Raw genomic sequence first — 23,686 nt, 5'->3', positions numbered from 1 at the left:
TTAAAGGGATGCCTTGGGTTCATGTGTAATACCCAGTTCCTCCCACTGAGAGGGTCTCCATCCCGAATCCCCACTAAGCGGGCTGGGGCCATAACATTCTACTTCAACTGTCAACTTCTCCCCCACCTCGTATCGACCCACATTTACCAAGTCATACTGGCATCGTGCATCAGACTTCTGCCCACTTCCTTTGAAGGTCAGTTTGAGTAGTTTCCCAGCCTCTAACCTGCCTGATCCCCAAGCTTCTGCCTCTTCACTTCCTCCCGAGAAGTTGAGGTTTCAGTATACTTGATACTCAGTACCCAGGAGTCATGGCATCCAAGGGCTAGGGTCTATGGATAATAATAATTAATAATAATGACTGGGACTTTCCTGGTGGTGCAGTGGTTAAGTACCTGCCTGCCAATGCAGGGGACACGGGTTCGAGCCTTGGTCTGGGAAGATCCCACATGCCTCAGAGCAACTAAGCCTGTGCGCCACAACTACTGAGGCCGAGTGCCACAACTACTGAAGCCGGCGTGCCTAAAGCCTGTGCTCTGCAACAAGAGAAGCCACCGCAATGAGAAGCCCACGCACCACAACAAAGAGTAGCCCCCGCTCCCAGCAACTAGAGAAAGCCCGCGTGCAGTAACGAAGACCCAACACAGCCAAAGATAAATAAATAAATTTAATTTTAAATAATAATAATAATGATTAAAACAGAAATCCCGAAAAGGGGGTTGGTGTGGTTGAGATGTCTCAACTCTCACTGGAGGGACAACTGACAATGGATAGACGTAGGATGATTACTCAAAGATCAGCCATCAACAGACAGGAAGTGAACGCAAACTGGATCCAAATAAGAACCCGGAAAAACTGTATCAATCATCAGGGACCAGAAATAGGAGACAAAACCTGTAGGTTAGGGGCCAGATGAGCACCAGACCGAGTTGCGGATAAAGAGTGTGAAGGGGAGAATAAAGAACAGAGTCCAGGATGCCTGATGTAAACAGGGCTAAGGGACCAAAATGCCATCTCACCGGGCACGGAACATGTGATAAGGGGATTGTCAGCCTAGCCGAGGGGTCTGGGGTCGGTACAGCCAGTGCAGGCGGATGAGAAAATATTCAGTCGGGGCCAAATTGAGAAGGGAAGGAAAAGAGCTTATTCCAAGCAGGTCTTGACTCACTTCGAAGAGACAAGAGAGCCAGCAGCCACTTCAGATGGAAAGCTGCCCGGGCAGCATCGAGCGTTTTTCCAAATGCAGCCCTGGGAAGCCACGGCCGCGGCTGTAACAAAGCCAGCCGGGCCCCAGATAAGCCTTTTGTAAGGCTGGTTGCTCCATTTTGTTTCACATAATTTATTGCTCAGTACATATCGATAATACAATTGTCAGCCCAGCAGACATTTTCCATTTTAATAGTACGCATGAGATACCACATTATTGATCCTACACCACTAAATAAAAAACTCGTTTGTCAGGGGAGCACGGAATGGCGTTTAATGGACACAGCCAAACACCTGCTACTAGTTAGGGAAGAAAAAGAACCATCCTGCTGCAAGGACATTTGGAAGCAGCATCGAAATGTTCCATTTTAGGGATTAGCAGGGCTCTCCGAAAACAGAGGGTGCTTTCTCCAAAGGTCCAAAGGCTGACTTTCTCATTGATAACAGGAAAAGCTGCCATTGACCGGGACTCTATTACGTGCCAAGCGTTTTTAGTTTCTGTACTCTATCTTGTGTGGTCCTCACAGCGACGCTGCAGATGCACGTATCGCCACATTGCACAGGATGCTCTGGGAAGCGAGGCACAGATGCACAGCAAATGGAGCCAGTCATCACGGCTGTGTGTTTCTCACTAAGCGGAGGTCTGATGGTTGATGCTCCCAGGGTTGGCACTGCTCATTCATTACAGGGCTGTACCATCCTCTCTATTTTCCCACAGGACAGCTGCGAGGCAAGCACCCTACAGTGCCTGCCACTTTCAGAAGAGGGAACTGGAGGGTCCACGAGTAACTTAAGTGACTTGGCCGATAGTCCATGACTAAGAAGGAGCAAAAAAGCTGGAATCTTTATCTGCTTGATTTTAAGATGAGTTTCCTTGCCGTGCAAGACACTGTTGCTTTCTCATATACACCACGTTATGGGCTGAATTGTGTCCCCCCCCCCGCAAAATTCATATGTTGAAGTTCAACTCCTAGTGCCTCAGATGAGACTGCATTTGGCAGTAGAATCTTTAAAGTGGTAATTAAGTTGAAATGAGGTGATTGGAGCGGGTCCTAATCCAATATGACTGGTGTCTTTATAAGAAGAGGAGATTAGGACACAGACACGCATAGAGGCCAGACCATGTGAGGACACAAGGAGAAGACAGCCATCTACAAGCCAAGGAGAGAGACCTCAGAAAAAACCAACTCTGTGGACACCTTGATCTCATACTTCTAGCCTCCAGAATCATGAGAAAATAAATTTCCCTTTATCTGCTAAATCTCTTCTCTCTTTAGGAATTTCCCCCACCCAATGAATGTGTGTTTTTTCCTCAGTCACTAATTAATCTTTAACAGCGGGTGTATGTCTAACTTTTGAAGAAACTACCAAACTACTTTGCGAAGTGGCTGTATCATTTACATCCCCACCAGCTGGGTATGACGATCAGTTTCTCATCAATACTTGGTGTGGTCAACCTTTTATTATTTTAGCCGTTTGAATAGGCATGCAGGGGTATCTCACCATTTTTTTTTTTTTGACATCTTTATTGGAGCATAATTGCTTTACAATGGTGTGTTAGTTTCTGCTTTATAACAAAATGAATCAGTTATACATATACATATGTTCCCATATCTCTTTCCTCTTGCGTCTCCCTCCCTCCCACCCTCCCTATCCCACCCCTCTAGGTAGTCACAAAGCACCGAGCTGATCTCCCTTGCTACGCGGCTGCTTCCCACTAGCTATCTATTTTACGTTTGGTAGTGTATATATGTCCATGCCACTCTCTCACTTTGTCACAGCTTACCCTTCCCCCTCCCCATATCCTCAAGTCCATTCTCTAGTAGGTCTGTGTCTTTATTCCCATCTTACCCCTAGGTTCTTCATGACTTTTTTTTTCTTAAATTCCATATATATGTGTTAGCATATGGTATTTGTTTTTCTCTTTCTGACTTACTTCACTCTGTATGACAGACTCTAGGTCCATCCACCTCACTACAAATAACTCAATTTCGTTTCTTTTTATGCCTGAGTAATATTGCATTGTATATATGTGCCACATCTTCTTTATCCATTCATCTGTCGATGGACACTTAGGTTGCTTCCTGGCTGTTGTAAATAGTGCTGCAATGAACACTGTGGTACATGACTCTTTTTGAATTATGGTTTTCTCAGGATATATGCCCAGTAGTGGGATTGCTGGGTCATATGGTAGTTCTATTTGTAGTTTTTTAAGGAACCTCCATACTGTTCTCCACAGTGGCTGTATCAATTTACATTCCCACCAGCAGTGCAAGAGGGTTCCCTTTTCTCCACACCCTCTCCAGCATTTATCGTTTCTAGATTTTTTGATGATGGCCATCCTGACCGGTTCTCACCGTAGTTTTAATTTGCATTTCCTAAGTGACAAATGACGTTGAGCATCTTTTCATGTGCTTATTTGCCATCCATACATCTTCCTCGATCAAATGTCTCTTCTGGACACAATTTGGTGATTCTGGCCGAGCGCCCGCCTGCTCAGCTGGTGCAGAAATGGATACAAAGCATTGCCAGCACATTCCTGTAGGATGAGTGAGTTGAAGGTCAACTTTCCTGACAGAACATGCCCCTGGGGGTCCACCCTGGTCCTCTTCCCTTGTCTGAAGTGTCTGCTGGCTCCGGGCCCCTCCTGCCTCGGTATCCATGTTGACACCTTCCCCTGGAAAATCTGCTTTTAGATGATCAAAGCTTTCCATGGGGAAGAGCTAATAAAGGGTGATTTGGTGATATATCTTCTCCAGTCTGTGGCTTATCTTTTCATTCTCTTAGTATTTTTGAAAGACCCAAAGATTTTAATTTTGATGAAATTCAATTTAGCAATTTTTTCTCTTAAAAATCGTACTTACAACATTGTATCTAAGAACTCATTGCAAACCCAAGGTCAACTCTGATACCAAAAAGCCCTCCCTTCACTGTCCTTCACTACCTTCCAAGCCTGTGAGCATCCTCCCAAAATCCAGGCATGAGGCTTAAATAACCTTTTGAGCTCAGATGGGAACACAAAGTGTGTTCTCTCGCGCTGGCCCACGTGATGGGTGCAGAGGCCACCGCTTAGGATCTGGGTGAAGGAAGCGAGGAAAGAGTTAAAGGAACTATGGGAGATGAACGGTGCCTGCAAGGCCTGACTAATGACAGCCAGGACTGGCCTCCAAAAGAAGAAAGCCCGGGGCAGAGGCAGGTCAATCCTCCTGGGGCCAGATGGCTGCTGCCACTGGGAAGAGGCATTCCTCCCAGCGACACAGAGTCAGGGGCTTCCTGATGCGGCTGGTTTGGAAGGATACTCAGAACAACAGGGATTTCTCTCCCGCTCTCTCTTTCTCTCTCTTCCTGTCTTTTTCTCTCCATCCTCCAGTTTCTACCTGTGCCCATATAGAAAATAAAAGTCCTGCCCTAACTTATTATCTGTGCAAAAGAATGCAATGTTTAAGGGGGCACATCTGGCCCCCTCCCCACCCTTTATTAGCTCCTTCCCATGGAAATCTCTGATCATCTAAAAGCAGATTTTCCTGGGGAAGGTGTCAACATGGACACCGAGGCAGGAGGGGCCCGGAGCCAGCAGACACTTCAGACAAGGGAAAAGGACCAGGGTGGACCCACGGAGGCATGTTCCGTCAGGAAAGTTGACCTTCAACTCACCCATCTCACAGGAATGTGCTGGCCATGCTTTGTATCCATTTCTGCACCAGCTGAGCAGGCGGGCGCTCGGCCAGAATCACCAAAATGTGCACATGGGGAAGTTGTGCCAAAACGGAACGGAAACCTCTCTGGGCCTGTCAGGCAAAGGCTGCTCCGGGAAGCGAGGCACAGATGCACCAGCTGTGTAAAGATCTGTGTAAGATCTTCACACCACGCAGATGGCATCAGCAGCGGCTGCATGTCTTCGTGGGGGTTGGGCGGCTGGGAAGTTCAAGCCACCACCTGGGCGCTTGCTATGTTGTCTCCCGCTTTACGTAAGTGTCTCCATAAGTTCTCACAGTCTTTGCCATTAAAGAAATAGCACGTCCTCTAATTGTGTCTGTTGGCACCTTTCCATCAATCATGTCACCACCCCCATTGTAGCAATGACATGGTGACAGAGGGCACCAATGTCTCAGCTTGTTCGCTCTCCCAAGCAGCCCATTAACAGGCATGGATTGCAGGTCGTAGATTCCTCCCAGTTGGAAGCCATTAATTCATATGAGCAAGGCCTTGGTTCATGGGGCAGACATACGCTTGCAAGAGTAGGGATCAGTCTGTGAAACTGTCTGATGGCCTGGAGGCTATGCCTATCGTGGTCTTGATCAGAGGTTCTCAAAGACTGGTCCCCCAAACAGCGGCATCAGTAGTTTAAAAATTGCAGATTCTCAGGTCCTGCTCAGAACAACTGAACCAGAAACTCTGGGTGTGGGGCCTGGCAATCAGCATTCTCACAAGCCCTCCAGGTCATTCTGATGCTCTCTGAAGTGTGAGAACCACTGGTCTGCATATCGAGGGAGAAGCCTGTCCCTAAGTTCCCCTCAAGGCTTCAGAGAAAGTCCTTATCCCCAGGGGCTGAGTGTGGTGAAAACACAGGACAGTCCCACCAGGTTCACCCACTGTCAGCTGGGCAGGTCCGCGTTGGCAAAGGTCACACTGCTTGTGCATAGCCTTCCCCACCGCAGCCCCTGGATGAGGAGTCATGAGTATTCAAGCTAGAGAGGGAGAAGCAGAGTCCCTGGAGCTCTGGCCGGTCCATCAGAACTTCCATGGGGCTTTTCTGGAATTGACCTGAAAACTTAGATTGTTCTATTCTAGCACTAAAGTCAGATGAGCAAACTTAGAAGTCACCGTGGGCCACCAACACTCATCCCTTGCTGGAGCCTGGTCCTCCCAAGCTCCTGACCAGCCAGCACATCAGGAGAGCTGAGCAGTGTCTGGGTAGGAGAATGGCCCATCAGCCTTCAGTCTGTAATTTTGTAGCTGGAGAAAATTAAATGAAATGGCACAGAGGCTGCTTAGAAAAAGGAGAGATGTACAGGGTTTCATAGTTTATCCAGACACAGTAAGAGCTAGTATTTACTGTGTGCCCACTCAGCGTGAGCACCAAGCCTCCCACGTTCTCTCCTGGTATCCCTACAACAGCTTAATGAGCACCATCTATCATCATCCCATTGTACAGATAAAGTAACCAAGGCACAGCAAGGTTAAAGGATTTGTCCAGAGTCACACAAATGAAAATGTAGAAACCAAAATTTGAACTGAAGTGTGTCTGACAGTATAGTCTGCAACTCTCATGGCTCTTTTAAAAAAAAAAAAAGAAAGGTGAAGTTGAATATATATATTTGAGTGGGTATGTGTATATGTGGTGTGGGGGATGGGTTAGAGATTACAGTTCTTCACAAATAACCCTTGTGGTTGCCTCTTTATAATCTTGGTGTAAACACTCCCCAAGGGAGTACAAAGAAACAATAAGTGAGGCACGGTTGTGCCTGAGATGGAGCGTAAATGGGGCTGGTTCAGACCAGGTAGACCAGATGACCAACACAGGGTCGTGGGCAAATGGGGTCTGGACCTATTTGAGTGAGACGGGTAAGCAGCCCTTACATGCAGAGCATGCACAGCACAAGGACAAGCCCTGGCAAAGGAGCACACCCACCTCCTTTACCATTTCAAGCATAATGACGTTCAGCATCAAACTAGAGAAGTAAGCACTGCCCCTCCGTGCAATTCTGGGCTCTTGACAGCGATGAAATGTTCAACCTGTGAGCAATGATTTAAATAGTCAGCACTTTGCATGCATGACTGGACCAGCACTGTGATCAGAATCACAGGAACATGGAATTTTGGAATGGAACAAACCTTAGAGGCCATATAAAGCAATACCTTGGGCTTCCCTGGTGGCACAGTGGTTGAGAGTCCGCCTGCCGATACAGGGGACGCGGGTTCGTGCCCCGGTCCGGGAGGATCCCACATGCCGCGGAGTGGCTGGGCCCGTGAGCCATGGCCGCTGAGCCTGCGCGTCCGGAGCCTCTGCTCCGCAATGGGAGAGGCCACGGCAGTGAGAGGCCCGCGTACCGCAAAAACAAAACAAAAAGCAATACCTTGATTTTTGCAGATGAGGAAATGGAGGTCCAGAGAGGTCCTGTTATTCTCCTAAAGTCTCTGGGAGAGGAGCCCAACCCCTCTGACTCCTGATCTTTTATCATTTTAGAGAACAGGACAGGGAGAGCTGAAACCTTGCTGCTGGATCAGTTTTGACCTGATGCAATCATCTTATAACTGAATGCAAACACAGGTTTGCCAAATAGATATCCAAATTACAAGTTAGACAGCTATGACTCTATTCTCAAGAATTTATGACATACCCCAAGTGTAGAATAGTATAACCATGGAGCCATATAACGCTTAATTTTTACTAAAAACCTATTGATGGAACCAATGAATTAATTTTTACAAAATCTTAGCTACCTGGAATACATAATAAAATATAAACAGTTTATATGTCTTTTCATTTCACAAAAATCTATGTCTTCATATCTTAATAAATTGTTCCTTTTCATTTCTCTCTATTTCTAGTCTTGCAAATTCTGGTTTCTGCGTATTAGAACACTCATTGAAATTCAACAGATCTCAGCATGAAGAAGAAGAGGAAAAAGAAAGCTGATCATTTCTCAGTGTTTCTTAGCTCATATACACACAAAATTTTCATCGGAGGGGTTGTATGTATGTCCAAACATAGACACATGGACTCGTTAATTAAGTTAGTGAAGACAAGAATGTTGATTTATTTCAGCAGATGTGCCTCAGCTCTACCTTAAAAGGTGCCACAAAGAATTTTGAAATAAGAATACACTGTGTTGTGCAGGGTGTGGCCAAGTGGACATGCTCATATGCAGCTAATGGAAGTCTAAGTTGACATACCCATTTCATACTACTGCTGAAGTGAAATTAATCAAGGAAGACCTGCTGGAAGAGGTGGGCTTTAAGCCAGGTCTCAAAGAAGGTTATGGACTTGGAAGAGAGGTGGAGGGCACAAAGTCAAAATGGAGGGAGGTCGAGACCAAAGGGAGGTTGCTACGTTTCTTGGCTCGTGGCCCCTTCCCCCATCTTCAAAGTCAGCAGTGTAGCAGCTTCAGATCTCTCTTGGACTTTGACCTTCTGCCTCCCTCTACCATCTTTTGAGGACCCACAGGATTACATTGGGCCCACCTACATAATCCAGAATAGTGTCCCCATCTCAAGAGCCTTAACTTAATCACATCTGCAGTCATTTTGCCATGCAAGGTAACATTCCCAGGTTTGGGGCATTAGGACATGCACATCTCTGGGGGCTACTATTCTACCTTCCATGGTTCTTAACCTACCATGCCTCTATTTCCTCAACTGTAACATGGGTTTAGTAATATGGTATCTACTTCATAGGGTTGTTGTGAGAATTAAATGACTTAATACCTCTCAAGTGCTTAGACCAGTGCCTGGCACATGGTAAAAATTCAGAGTTGTGGCTATTTCTATCTGCCCAACTGAACAGATCGGTAGGACTCTTCCTTTACCCCTGGATTCCTTAAGCCAGTGGTTTTAAAATTTTCTTGACAATTACCCCCAGTAAAAAGCACACTTTACCTCCTGACCCAGGACACCCAAAGATTTACACATTTACATAACTGAAATAAAAGTTTCACAAACAAAACTTAATCCCACTCTGTGCAATGGACTCTGATTATTCCTTCTCATTCCATTTCATTTTCATGCAATGAAATAAGCTTGAGGAGGCCTAGTCAAGACAAACGCTGGCATCCAAACTCAACACCTTTTCTTCTTCCACCTGGTGCAACTGACAACTGGCAGAAGCTGTGTGAGGCTGGGGAGATCCTGGTGCTTCTTCCAGTGGTCCTGCTTGACTGAGGTTAAGTTTGATGAACTGAAAGAAGGAGACACTGGAACATAGGATCCACAACGAACACTGCAGATTCCTGCCTTCGTATGTCCACTTCCAAAATCGTATGATCACTGAGTGGCTTCCAGGAAACCGACAAGCTTTAATTTGTCAACTTTCTTATGTTAACGCTGGAGAGCACCTAATTGCCCTGTCCTCCTTATTCACACCGCATGACGGATGAGGTGCCGCTGGCTCATTGAGTCGACAAGGTTTCTGTGACAGCTTCTCTTGTCCACGCAGAACCAAATCTGGAGAGGCTGTCATTCGATGTGACAAACTGACAAGACAGTGCTGTCTATCTCCCAGATGGGCGAGGGCCTGTAGTGACTGTCAGCATCTAAGGGTCACTGTGAATCTGATCGTGAGTGTGTTCGGCGGCTGACAGCTGATGAAGCATTCCTCCAATGGTTCAAAGCCTACACGTTTTTCACCTCAACTGGCCTGAGCAGTACATAACTGTGACCAACACATGAATGTAATTTCACTTGGGCTGTGACAAGCCCTGCCAAGGCTTTTGAAGAGTCTTCCTGCTACCACCAACAAAGCAGCCAGCCTGGTTCCCCTTCATCCTTGCCTCTGACTCCCAGGTCACTTGAGATTGTGAGCTTCCCTGACTCACAGATGCCTGGGATGTTAGGTTCGAGGGGACTTAGAACCCCAATCTAACTCCACAGAGGGGAGGTAACACCCAAGGACACTCAAGAGGAGAGACCTAAGGGTGCACAGATATAATTAATAATAATCATGGACGTGGGTCTCACTTGCAGTTACATTATATCAACAGACATCCAACACATAACTAGTCGGTTGTTCTCAATCCTAGATGCCCAGTAGAATCCTCTAGGAGCTTTTAAGAGGTATCCCCATCTGGATCCAACCCCCAGAGACTCTGATTCTCTTGATGTGGGGTGAGATCTGGCTTTCAATGTTGTAATAGCTCCCAGAGGATTTGGTTGCACAGCCAGGGTTAAGAAGCCCCTGGAACCTGACCACCTGGGTTCAAATCCAGATGCTACCACTTACCAGCTGTGCAATCTTGGGCAAGTTACTTAATTTTTCTGGGCCTCGGTTTCCTCATCTGTAAAAATAGGAGTGATGATAATAATACCTCCTAGGATTGTTCCAGGGCCAAATGAGTTATTAGATATAAGGCCTTTGTACACTGCCTGATGGAGAGGACCTGATCAATAGATGTTAGCTATTCCTGTTATTTAAGGATTTCCTATATTTAAAAAGGCTCAAAGAGGAGACTTGACCAAACCATACAACACTGAGCTTCTCTTTATGGGCTTTTTCTAGTACAGGATGTGTCTGAGAGAGATAAGTAAAGAGCAACTCGAATGCTTTTGGCCTAAGCAATGGGAAGAATGTCTTGTTTTGCTTCATTTTGCCTTGTTCAATCCTTGCAACATTCCCATTAAATAGATGAAAACACTAAAGCTCAGAGAGGCTCAATAACTTGTACCAGATCAGAAGATCTTCAGGACTTCCCTGGAGGTCCAGTGGTTAAGACTCCACACTTCCAATGCAGGGGGCGCAGGTTCAATCCCTGGTCAGGGAACTAAGATCTCACATGCTGTGTAGCACAGCGCCCCCACCCCACCCCCCCAAAAAAGAAAGAACAGCCCTCAAAAGAAACTATTAAAAAAAAAAACAGAAGATATTGGGGAGTAGCCAACCCAAGAGTCTGACTCCAATATTTCTAGCTCCGAAGTCCAGGCTTTCTTCCCACTTCTCATACTGAGTTCTCAGGTGCATCTGAGTCTGGTCTTTAAGAAGGTGATGAATATGTATGAGAAGCGGTGAAAGGAAGGACACTGCATTTGGATGGGAATCACGGATATGAGATTGACTCTAGGTCCTTTGCGCCTTAACCGTCTGTGATTTTGTGAAGGAGGTGGTGCTATACCAGGATGACAAGCAGGCTGGCCTAGCTAGAGAGAAGTACCCTCAAGCAGAGAGGTGTGTGAGCCCTGCTGGAAAGCACACCCACGAAGGGGCCCAATGCCACAGACCTAGGAGACTGGATGATACACTCTAGGGAAATAAATGTGGATCTCTGTTGAAAATCCTTATTAAGTTCTGTTTAAATGTTATGCTAAATCATGCAAACTGCAAAAACCACAATGTGAGAAATTACATAGCTTGGATGACCCATTTTTCTTCAACAAGTAAATTGCGAGAAAAACGAAAAGAAGGCGGGAGAAACTGTAGACGAAAATACTAAATGTAATGGGTGGGCTTTGATTAAATCCTGGTTCAAACAAACTCACACACACACTTAAATAATCATGGAAATGTGGATGCTGACTGGATATTTGGGGATCTAATGAATCCTTCCTTCAAGTACATTACAGACCAGTAAGCAGATATAAGGAGGTAAGTCATATATCTGAATTATTATATGATACAAGGAAGGAGTAATAAGAGTTCCAGAGAGAAACCATAGAATGCTGTGACAGTTCTGAGTAAGGAGTTTAATGTCAGAGCAAGAGAACGGGAGCTCCTTTTGATTGAGCACAGTCTGAGCCAGGTCCTGCCCTAAGGTCTTTCATAACCAGCGGTGGCTTTCAAACTATGCTTGGCCAAATCCAGGGGGCTTCTTGCGAGCCCTGCCCAGGGCCACATTGCTGGCAGATTTGCCAAGGTCAATGGAAGGGCTTCTTTAACTAGAATATCTCAGTTCTTTGTCTCTCCTGGGGACATTTCAGCCTGTAAAAGTATATAACTGGAAAGAAGCTTGAAACTCCCTGGTCTATGGGCTTCCTGGTTATCTCCCCTCAGCAAGCTGCCCTTAGCTCTTTCAGATGATCAAGTTTACCATTAAGGGCTTGGCTGAAGGTAGAAGAAAGCCTGCTTTTCCATGAGCACAGACAACAGTCAACTACAGTTCAGCTGAAATCCCTGACTTAACTCACACAAAGCACATTTAACTAGAGTCGCACTATCTACTTTGCCTCATTAGAAAGGACACTGGAGCGCATAAATTTTATTGCGATAAATCTCATCATTAACAAATGGCATATATCTGCACAGTAAATCTGATGATTAAAAATTGTTTCTACTACACAGTGGGCCAATGAGAAAGACATAATTCACAGCCAAAAGCTGCAACCAGACATGTGGATCCTGGAGGGAAGGTCCTGGTATCTTGTCTCCAGATGGAAGAGACCTGCTACAGAAACTGGAATTTTAGAAACACAGATAGGTCCTTCCAGGGTAGAGCTGTTGCTTTGGAGCAACAATATGGCAAGGCAGGTGGGAGGCGGCAGAAGGCTCTACCCTACAACCATCACCACTACTGTGAACTCCTACTTCAGAGACCCAGAGCCCAAGCCACCAGCCAGAAACCAAGGCAGTGAGTCCCTCTCTAGTGTAAGATCTGCTCCCTTAGCTAGCCTCCACTTCCCCATGCCTACCCCACTACCTTCTCCACCTCTCCTTCCATGTCCTTTACAACATCACCCCCAAAAGGCATTCCTCACAATGCCAATTCCCAGGATGCCCCTCCAAAATAAACACCAGTGGTAAAAATATCTGGGGAAAACCTGCACATAACAGGCTCCCTTTTTGAAACTCCATGTCACATTTACTCTGTATAACGGGCACACTCCTTTGTCTCTCCGGTCCCCTTGGCTCTTCTGGAAAGTGCTTTTCCTCCCCCATTTCTCCCCTTCATGTAACTACTCAGGGAGCAGCCATTTTGTTCAGTGTGATCAGCTGCACTCTTGGCTGCAGTTGGTTGGTCCAAAAGTAAGCACCTGACCTAAGTTTAGGCAATCACAGTTTCTTTCCCAGACCCCCCCACTAGCCACATTAGATTGGTCCCAGGATGGATGATTGATTCAACTTAGGCCAGTTTTATTTTTTGGAAATTCTGGAAGGAAACTGAGAAGTCAGTGTCTTTCTAGTGTTCGAAGCTGTAAGATACAAAGCTCTGAAACCTGTCATCAGTACATTCCCCACCATGATGACTAGAGAGGGGAAGGAGGCTAGGATGTGAGGGGAAGAGGGGGAAGAATGCCCAGTAAGGAGCAGAGATGCAAGACAGAGTCTGTGAGCTTTTGAGTGCAGGTTAAGTACTTTTGGAAGCCCACTGTATTGCCATCCTGAGTGCTGTGAAGTACCCCATGTCCTTGTGATGAATTTCCCTTTCACAAGTTTGGTTTCTCCACTTTGACCAAGGGGGTTCAGAACAACTTACTGCAGTAAATAAGCCCATTTAACATTAATGAATCCAATATTTCCATAAGTATTTGGCCACTGAACCCTTTTTCAGATTAACTAGTTATCTAGTTAATTGAATGTTCTCTTCTATCATTCTCCCTTAGAGTTTCTAGCCCTTTCCACAAAACACCCTTTGAGAAATGCTGTCTTACAGAGAAAACTCCCCAAAACACAACACAGGCAAAAGTGAGATGTGTCTGTGAAAGTTTATTTCATGAATGCGAACTGGGAACAACAGACTCTGTGGACTATAGATTTTTTTCCGAGCTTACTTGTAGCAGAAGAACTATTGACTATTTCAATTATCTGGAAATATAATCACTTTCTGTCACTTAAGGGACCAGATGAAATTCTGTGAGTTATAAAGAGCTGTACTAGGTAAATGTTTGCCATTAACCATAAATGTGGCTATGGGCTGGGCACATCAATCTGCCTCTGGCCTGAGATCCAAAAAGGAAATTCTGGCAGAAGGCAGGCAGCCTATGAAGGGGATGAAAGAGATAGATATGCTCTATCAGCTAGCAAACACTGACCTGGAAAACATCTCTCTTTGCTCAAGGATATCCTTGAGCAAAGAGAAATTATATATATATATATATATATATATATATATATATATACACATATATATATATGAAATATATATATACAGATATATATATATATATGGAAGGATACATATGCAGAGGGGAAAAATTGGGTCTATAAAAAGATTGTATAATACACACATGAAAACTTTGCCCTAGGTGTATAGAGGAAAAGCTTACCTGGGAAATCAACTGATTACAGGAAACAGAAGAAATGTTTAGAATACATCTGTTTTATGTTCTTAACTTTTAAAAAATTTAAAAAGCTCATAAAGTAAGTTTTGAATGATGAAATGAAAAATCAGAACTGTAGGCTCAAATAAAAAAGAAGCTGGCAGAGACAGGAAGAGTGCCAGGAAGCTAAAAACAGTAACAAAATTAAAATCCACGTTGGAGGCACTAAAAAGCAAACATCAACGATGGGGAAAAAAATAGGTTGGTGGTGGAGATGATTAACCAGGTAAATGCAATAAGACTGAGGGGGTGGGAGTGAGAAGAAGCACAGAAAGATAAATATAATAAGAAAGAAGATAATACGCAAGTAGGCTAGAAATCCAATATTTAATCTCTGGATTAGCCGTATTCCTAAATAAGAAAGCAGAATAAGTGGAGGAAGCAAAAAAAAAATCAATGATTTAGTAGGAGACAATGTTCCTGTGCTTGAAAAAAAGTCTGAGCATATAAATCAAAAGGATTCACTGTTTGAAGGAAAGTTATGAAAAGAGACAAAGTAGGCATATTTTAGTGACATTTTTCAGTATCAAGGTTGGAGGGAAAATGCCACTAAACTAAGCAAAAAATAAATATAATGACAGGTCACTTACAAAGAACCAAAACTAGGCTGACCCCAGATCCTACCAATGCCAATATAGAAAGCAAAGCAATGTCTGTAGAATGTTAAGGGGGAATTCTGTGACCCAAGAGTTCTTTGCCTAGCCCGGATGCTGTTCACGTATATGCCTTTGTTCAAGACAAAGGAAAGATAGTCTGAGAGAGGTAATGCCACAGAAAATTCTGTTACTGACTCATTTCTCCTGAAAACATTAACCGAAGTTATAATCCCTAAATCTACCAGAGGAATCAAAACGAAGGACTCATCTGAAAAGTTATAAAATGATTGTCTAAATAAATTGACAAAAATATGGTACAGAAATGAATGTCCAAGTCTACAGGGATGCCTGAAAAACAAGTTATATATTGTAAAAAAAAAAAAGTCAATATGAATAAGCACCTGCGTCCTACAATGTACCCAAGGTGATACTGGCACATCTAGGGAGTTGAGTGAAGAGAGCTACAACACATCATTCACTCCTCATTTCAAAAAGAGGAGTCCAAGTTTGTTATATTATTCCTCCATTTAATAATTATAGGAGATGTAAAAGCAAAGATTTTTTTTTTTAAGATTTTTATTTATTTTTTGGCTGTTCTGGGTCTTTGTTGCTATGCACAGGACTTCTCTAGTTGAGGTGAGCGGGGGCTACTCTTCGTTGCAGTGCACAGGCTTCTCATTGCGGTGGCTTCTCTTGTTGCAGAGCACAGGCTCTAGGTGCAGGCTTCAGTAGTTGTGGCATGTGGGCTCAGTAGCTGTGGCTCGTGGGCTCTAGAGCACAGGCTCAGTAGTTGTGGCGCACGGGCTTAGCTGCTTCGTGGCATGTGGGATCTTCCCGGACCAGGGATTGAACCGGTGTCCCCTGCATTGGCAGGCGGATTCGTAACCACTGCGCCACCAGGGAAGCCCAAAGATGTTTTTGAGAAGTGTAAAATTAACAACTTATTAAAACTAAATATTTGCGCAAACCATCAACTATCACAAGAGAAAATAAAAGCAAAGAAAAAAATTACCCATAGGGCAAAATAATGGAATGTGAATGAGTGAATGCATGAAATAATATGATAAATAAAACAAAACATATTTATTAGTTATGATAATAAGCAAAAATGGGTTCTATTCGCCAATGAAGAAGTTCAAATCCAATTTAATTAGCATTATGCTGAGGGTCCCCGAGAATATATGCATCAACAAACCTCCAATATACCTTTTCTTTCCAGATTATTACAGTCCAGAATACATATGTCTAAACTGTATCAATGTTTGTAATTATCTATTTATTTTGATTCTTAGATATCAAAGATACAGATGTGTATATAAAATATATATGACGGGTCACTTTTAAAGAAAAAGATCATTCGAACTCCCAGGTAAGCAAAACCACATTAAAAAATATATGTACATTGCCAGTGTTTATTAATAAACATTCACAAATATTTAGATATCAAAAAGAAAACAGGGACGTTTCCGAACATATGTAAATGTCAGATTGAAACTGACATAATATTGTACATCAACTATACCTCATAAATAATTAAATAAATAAATGAATAGAAAGCAGGGGCCGCTTGTATGCAGTGTACATAAAATTTATTTTAAATACCCTGTAATTTTCTAGTCAACCTGTCTTTATGGCCGCTGAGTGTTTAGCTAATCTCCAACCTTCAAGGTCTTTCTTCAAGTGCCTATCAGCTTGAAGGTAAGTGATTCTCCATTCCAGGTCACTCTAACTGGACTAGGGATTCTACCCATTCATGCCTAGGGGTAAAACAAGCAACAGAGTGGGGTAGAGAGACACAACAGGATCTCTCCTTCTCCAAATTTTGGTTGAGTTAACGGTACCCACCTGAGTTGTCCTTTGTTGGTCTGTCAGTGGCCAGTCTCCCAGTGTGCAAACCTTGAACACAGCTCTTAAATTACATGTTAACCCATCTGCATGAATCTACTCCAATCAGTTTCCCCGAAAAGAAAAACTGTACCTTGTTTAGATTGAACGTCCTAAGATATATAAAGACTCATAAACATTTCAGTTTGGAGGTTGAAAAAAAAAGGAAAGGATTAAGAGGACAAATGGTTGCTGTCCTTGGAATGCTGTGTTGTCAGTGGGACTCCTGGCATCCAAAAGTGAGAAAATGCAGACAAAACGCCAGGCGGTATGCAAACACACTTGTCAAATTCACAGAGCCAGAAAAAGCTATTCCTGCAGTTTATCTGCCCCAAGTGGATTAGATACTAGCAGAGACGTGGAGATTTTGTTGAGCTTACAATTTTCATTTTTAAATTTGAAAAAAGGAGAAACATGGGGAAAATAAAATGAAGAGAGGAAACTGGCACGTCAGAGCTGGAAAAGAGCTGAAAGATTTAGTCCAACTCCTCCTTTGACAGATGAGGAGGCTGGAGCCCAAATAAGTAGCTTGACTTATCCCAAGTCCTTAAAAAAATTTTTTTAAAAAAGACCTTATATGGATATGACTAATAACAGACACTGATAACGGGAAATGGGAAAATTAACCAAAGTTCGACCTCATGGGCTGTTTCTCCCCAACTGCACTGTGGACCACAGTGGTCAGGGGTGAAATAGACAAAGGGTGAAAGTTTATTCCAAAATACATCTCTCCCCATAGCCGCCAATGCCCTCTTTTGACTTTGATTCCAGTTACTGTTGCTATGTACAAACCCACCCCAAAATGTAGAGACTTATCAACAATCGCTTATTTTCTCGTGGTCCTGCAATTTGGTCAGGACTCAGTGGAGACAATTCATCTCCACTCCAGGATGTCTGGGGCATAGCTGATAAACCACTGGGGGCTCTGAAGGCCCATTCACGCCTTGCTGGTAGCTGATGCCGGCTGTCGGCGGGGACCTCAACTGGAGCTGTTGGCTGGAGTACCTACACGCGGTCTCTCCTTGTGGCCTGGGCTTCCTGGCTGCATGGTGGCTGGGCTCCAAGAATAAAGTCCCAACAGGACCACATGGGAACTGCATGGCTTGTTATGACCTAGCAGCAAAAGTCACACAGTGCCTCTTTTTCCATAGTCACAGGTGACCCAGATTCCAGTGGAGGGGACATAGACCTTGCCTCTCAGTGGGAAGAGTTATGTTACATTGTTACAGTGTTTAAAGAACGTGCGGAATGGGAGAACTTAATGATGCCACCTTGGAAAATATATTCTGTATAATTTGAGACAAGGATCTTCAACTGATGGTTGGGTGGGGAGAGAAATCTGTGCTTTTTTAGGCTACTTTGGGGTTTCAGGGGCCGAGGCAGTGGCGAGGGGAGGGTTGAAAAAGCATAAGCAAATGTTGTAATTCGTATTTTATTTATTTATTCATTCATTTGGCTGCGTCAGGTCTTAGTTGCGGCACGCGGGATCTTTGTTGAGGCACGTGGGCTTCTCTCTGGTTGTGGCGTGCGGGTTTTCTCTTCTCTAGTTGTGGCACTCAGGCTCCAGGGCACATGGGCTCTGTAGTTTGCGGCACGTGGGCTCTCTCACTGAGGCATGCGAGCTCAGTAGTTGTGGCACGAGGGCTTAGTCGCCCCGCGGTATGTGGGATCTTAGTTCCCTGACCAGGGATGGGACCCGCGTTCCCTGCATTGTAAGGCGGCTTCTTTACCACTGGACCACCAGGGAAGTCCCAAGGACGTTCTTAAGTGAAACTGACATTTTATTTTTACTGCGAGTATGTGGTAGTAAAGAATACAATGATATTAGCATGGTTTGATGCCACTGCTAAGGCACCATTGCTTTGGCACCATCAGTGCAAATGGCAAATAGATAACAGTAATAATACTGCGACAATAGTTTTGTCTTGAGAGTATTTCGGGCACCCTCAGGGTTCCACGGACCACACTTTGAGAACCTCCATCTGGTGTACCATTTTCATTTTGCAAATGCAGAAACTGGGGACTGGAGAGGAAATAACTAACTCCAGCCTTCAGCATTTTATCGCCACTTGTCACAGGTTGGGTTTCCCAGGAAGCAGACTCCAAGATGGAATTCCTTGTTCAGGAAAGTCTAACATGGGGGTCATTACCTGTGGATTCTGGCTTCCCCAAGGTCACGTATTTTCTCGTTCCAGGACCCCGCCTGCCAGTCACTTTCCCTCTCTATTTTGCCTTTGCCCCGTGCACAATGCCCTTGATAATGAGACTGAAAATAAAAAGCTCTGTGTTCACCAGGCAGGCCTCTGATTCAAGGCTTTGCCTAAAAATATTCTGCCTTCAAAATCGACAGGCTAGGGCTTCCCTGGTGGCGTAGTGGTTGAGAGTCCGCCTGCTGATGCAGGGGACACGGGTTCGTGCACCGGTCCGGGAAGATCCCACATGCCGCGGAGCGGCTGGGCCCGTGAGCCGTGGCCGCTGAGCCTGCGCGTCCGGAGCCCGTGCTCCGCAACGGGAGAGGCCGCAACAGTAAGAGGCCCGCGTGCCGCAAAAAAAAAAAAAAAATCGACAGGCTCTAACTTGTGAACGGGTCCATAGACACAGAGGCTTAAGGATTTCATTTGACCCCACTTCAAAGCCATCTCCTGCTTTCCAAGGTGTCCCTGGGTTCCCTGGGACCTGGATAAATATTCTATTTGCTTGCACAAAAACCTCAGAGAATGACTCCTAAGATACTCCCAGAAGGTCGGATCCACCTGACACTTTCTGCATCTCACTATAGTCCCCTGCATTGAGTTCAAACTCCTGCTCCCTTCTCAAGGCCCTCCATCACCCTCTAACCTCTAATACACACATCTGCTCCATAGAAACTGTGCCCTCTGCTCTCCCCGCACCACACTGTGGTCACTCAGGCCCCTGCCATGATGCACACTGCTGCCCCACCCAGACCCCATCCCTATTTCCCAATGACCTTTTCAAAGCAGGCTCAGTCCAGATCACCTCCTCCAAAAAGCTTCACCTGTCATCTGGACTCTTCCTGTTCAAATTATGTGCACCATACAACGTGGGACTTAATTATACACCATCTTGAATGTTCACCTTTGTTTCTTGTGTGATAGGCAACTCAAAGCAACTCACAGAGCTGTTATCATGTTCCAGGGGCTGAGCTGAACAGGAGGGGCAAAGATGAACCAAGCAACGCTTCTGTCCTAAAGGGGCTGGTGGTGAACCCACACACACACCACAGTCATGCTCCCGAGCAGGCTGTCACTCTCTTCAGAAGAGACCACCCCTCCAACGCCTGGCCTGAGAGGCAGTGTGGACAGTGAATGCCTCAGCTTGGGAGCCCAGTCCATCTGGGGTGCACCCGCTGTCCTTCCACCTGCCAGCCTCAAACTACTCACTGTCCAGCAGGCATTATACAGGTCTGGACACCAAAAGGCAGCCACCTCCTCCACCTATGGATAAACTCACAGCTGAACACAAAGATAAATAATAAATAGACTATGGGCCAGGCACTACGTTGAGAGCATTAAATGTATTAGGACTCTTAATCTTCTTAATTCTCCAAACTAGGTAAATCTATTATCCTCATCTTATACATAAGGAGACTGAGCCTTGGGAGGTATCAACTAGCCCAAGACCACACAACCAATAAACAGAAGAGCCAAGAGCCGACCCACTCACGTGGTCTTATTCCAGAGACTCAGCTCTCAATAATAATTATTATCATACTTAAGTAGCAGCTAATGTTTCTAAACATAATATATGTGAGCACTGTGCCAAGTGTACTATGTGGGTTATTTCATTAATTCCCCCAGAACCCTATGAGATAGGGTTACTAACCCATTTTACAGATGAGAAATTGAGTCTTAGAGAGGTTACCTGGCTCAAGGTCTTAGCTATCCAGAAATCAGATGCTGGCATAGCTGCCTCTTTTAGCCAACTCACCAGTAACCCAAGGGTCATGACCAGTGGCTGGATCTGAATTGGCTTCCGGCCTTGTCCACATGCACCTTCTGTGTTCATAGGAAATGACCACCTTGCTCTGATGACAGTCAATGTCTGTGGCTGGTGGGCCACCTGGCTACACAGCCCCAGATAGAGCCAAAGGATGGTTGTCCACAAAGTCCTGTACTATAGGCTGAATGTCTGTCTGTGTCCTCCCAAAATGCATATGTGGAAAACCAATGCCCAGTGTGAAGGTATTAGGAGTGTATCTGGAATGTGGTGAGTTCATGAGGGTGGAACCCTCATGAATGGGATTAGTGCCCTTATAAAAGAGGCTCCAGAGAGCTCCCTTGCCCCCTCCACCATGTGAGGACACAAGGAAAAGGCTGCAGCCTGGAAGATGCTGCACCTGACCATGCTCACCTGACCATGTTCCACTCTGATCTCAGACTTTCAGCCTCCAGAACTGTGAGAAATAGATGTCTGTTGTTTATGGACCACCCAGTCTGTGATATTCTGTTAAAGCAGCCCAAACAGACTAAGATACCCTGGCTGGGAATTTGCAGGCTGCCCTACACATCCCAGGCCTGTAGGCTCAGCAAGACCTCAGGGCCAGACACTAAGGCATCAGACTTCAGTCATGCAAACCTAGACTTAAAGTTCCTTCCTAGACAGAAGTGCTGTTCTGAGAGGCTGGGAGACCTTGGGACAATCCCTTCCTTCCCTGGCCCCTGTTGCTCTGTCACTGAAATGAGGATTAAGTGAGAATGTCCACAAAGGGCTTGTCCTCTCTAGAAGCTCAGCCAACAGTGCTATAATTGTTTTGAATTGATGTTATCGGCTAAGTGCCAGGTTACCTGGAAAATTCCTTCAGTTTCCTCTGGGGTCCAGGGAACTGACATCAGGGAGGACCTGGATGGATCCAGTCCCTTCCACCCAACACTCGGCCCTTCACCGCCTGCAACCTCAGACTGAATTTCCATCTCGAAAGAATGCTCTCAGCCTCAGCCTGCCCCTCCCCTTCGTCTCTGGGGTGGGCTCTGAAGATCTCATCTGGACAGAATCAATTTGCTAAGTGCAGGCAGAGACTAATGCTCTGTTACAATTTTTCTACGTACCTCATTTATCCTAATGGAAATATCCTATATTTTAAATATCCTAATACGATATTTTTTTAAATTTATTTATTTGGCTGCATTGGGTCTTTGTTGCTGTGCGCGGGCTTTCTCTAGTTGTAGTGAGTGGGGGCTACTCTTTGTTGCAGTGTGCGGGCTTCTCATTATGGTGGCTTCTCTTGTTGCAGAGCACGGGCTCTAGGCGTGCGGGCTTTAGTAGTTGTGGCATGCGGGCTCAGTAGTTGTGGCTTGTGGGCTCTAGAGCGCAGGCTCAGTAGTTGTGGCCCACGGGCTTAGATGCTCCACTGCATGTGGGATCTTCCTGGAGCAGGGCTCGAACCTGTGTCCCCTGCATTGACAGGTGGATTCTTAACCACTGTGCCACCAAGGAAGTCCCCTAATACGATATTTTAAAAGTTAATATTGTAATATGTATCTCAATTAGCTTAGCGCAGCCCCTCTCGAGCAGAGGCTGCAGGCTCCATGCCGAGGGACGGGACCCTGCGGACATCATAGGAGGTGGGCCAGGGCCAGAAGGAAGCCCAGATCTGGCATGAAGTGTTGAGGAGAGCTGCTCGAGAACTTTCACACTTAGAAGACCCCTGGGCTTCATTACGTTAACAACACGGCCTCAAGGTCCTTCCATCCATAGAAGAAATGCATTTCTCAGCCAATTATTCTACAGCCAGTATTTCTTGAAATTGCATTATAATATCAGAAATGTTGTGAACAGGACAGAGAACAGAGCGATGCATACTTGGGGTCCATGGTGGGTTCTGAGTGAGTTTCTGGTTTTGCATTAGGGAGATGGGAAAGGGAGCAGATTGCTTTGAGGGGGGAGGGGATTGAGGGTGTTTTTTGCCTCTTTAAATGCACACACATATTATTGGCTTTTCTTTTCCACCATCACTTTACTCTAAGCAAAGCCTCATTACTTAAAAAAAAAAAAAAAGCTGGAGCATCCTAACAATAGTCCATAATTACTCTGCAAATGGTTCTGTGGAGTAATTATGCCATTAGTCCAAGTGCCTTCTACATCAAAGATTTCTCTCCCTCTGCAGTGCCTTATCTATTTGAGTTAGGGAATGAGAAGAAGCTCCCAGGAGCCTGAGTGATGGGGACCCAGGCTGTGGGCACGGGGATTTAGAGATGCCCATCTTAGCACGTCTATTGTCAAACCAACAATTCCTACAAATGACACCTCTCCGCGGGAAGGCAGGATGCTAAGGCAGAGTTCCCAAGGAAAAGAGATTAACCATCAGCCTTTGGAGAAAGTGTATTCGGGCAGCTGCCTCAAAGGATTTCTGGCCACACTAGATAGAGAAGGGAACCTCACAGTCATCTTTGGCTTTACTCACCAGTTTGTTACGACAGGCTGTGGCCATGTGAAGGTTGCCCGTCCTGCAGTTAATAGATCCAAGTAGGAAAACTTTCTGTGGTTCCCATACATCCTAAGGAGAGAGGAAAAAAAGCATAGACCGCATTTAGTTGAGGACCTGCTCCATGTCAGCTGCTGTACTTGGCATTTCACTCCTAGTATCTAGTAATTCACACTATATTTATTGCTTCTATTCTACAGATGAGGAACTGAAGCTCAAAAAGATCACCAATGCCCAGCCTTCTCCAATGTTTCTATCCCAGTATCCTAAGCGAAGTGGCTTTTATCCTCAAGGTCACTCCCATAGTCAGAAATGGCTGCAGGAGCTCCAGCCATCACATCCATATCTCAGACAGAAAGAAAGAGAATGTGGGGTGGGGGAGAAGGCAAAAGGGCACTTCAAGGAGAATTTCCAAATCCCCACCCGATGGCTTCTGCTTCAATCTCATTGGTCATCCCATTGCAAAGGAGATTGAGAAAAAGAGTTTTTAGCCAAGCAAGAACTACCTTTAAAAATATAGGGCTCTGTTACTAAGAAAGCAGAAGAGATTGGGACAATGGGCAGGTAAGCCACAATCACTATTCTGCTTTACACA

At 45.1% G+C, this 23,686-nt stretch overlaps 1 long non-coding RNA gene across 2 annotated transcripts in view; it reads right to left on the bottom strand.

Annotated features, from left to right (window-relative positions):
• LOC115861286 (uncharacterized) overlaps positions 1-23,686 on the bottom strand; it is a 591,507-nt gene that overhangs the window by 392,863 nt on the left and 174,958 nt on the right. For both annotated transcript variants that reach the window (XR_009559028.1, XR_009559029.1), the window contains one exon: positions 23,071-23,163. This is a non-coding gene — a long non-coding RNA (uncharacterized lncRNA). The remainder of the gene's footprint in view (positions 1-23,070; positions 23,164-23,686) is intronic.

The sequence above is a fragment of the Globicephala melas genome, chromosome 15, assembly GCF_963455315.2.
Source record: "Globicephala melas chromosome 15, mGloMel1.2, whole genome shotgun sequence".
NCBI classification, from domain to species: domain Eukaryota; kingdom Metazoa; phylum Chordata; class Mammalia; order Artiodactyla; family Delphinidae; genus Globicephala; species Globicephala melas.
The sequence above is the reverse complement of the archived record's forward strand: the minus strand, read 5'-3'. Positions and strand labels throughout refer to the sequence as shown.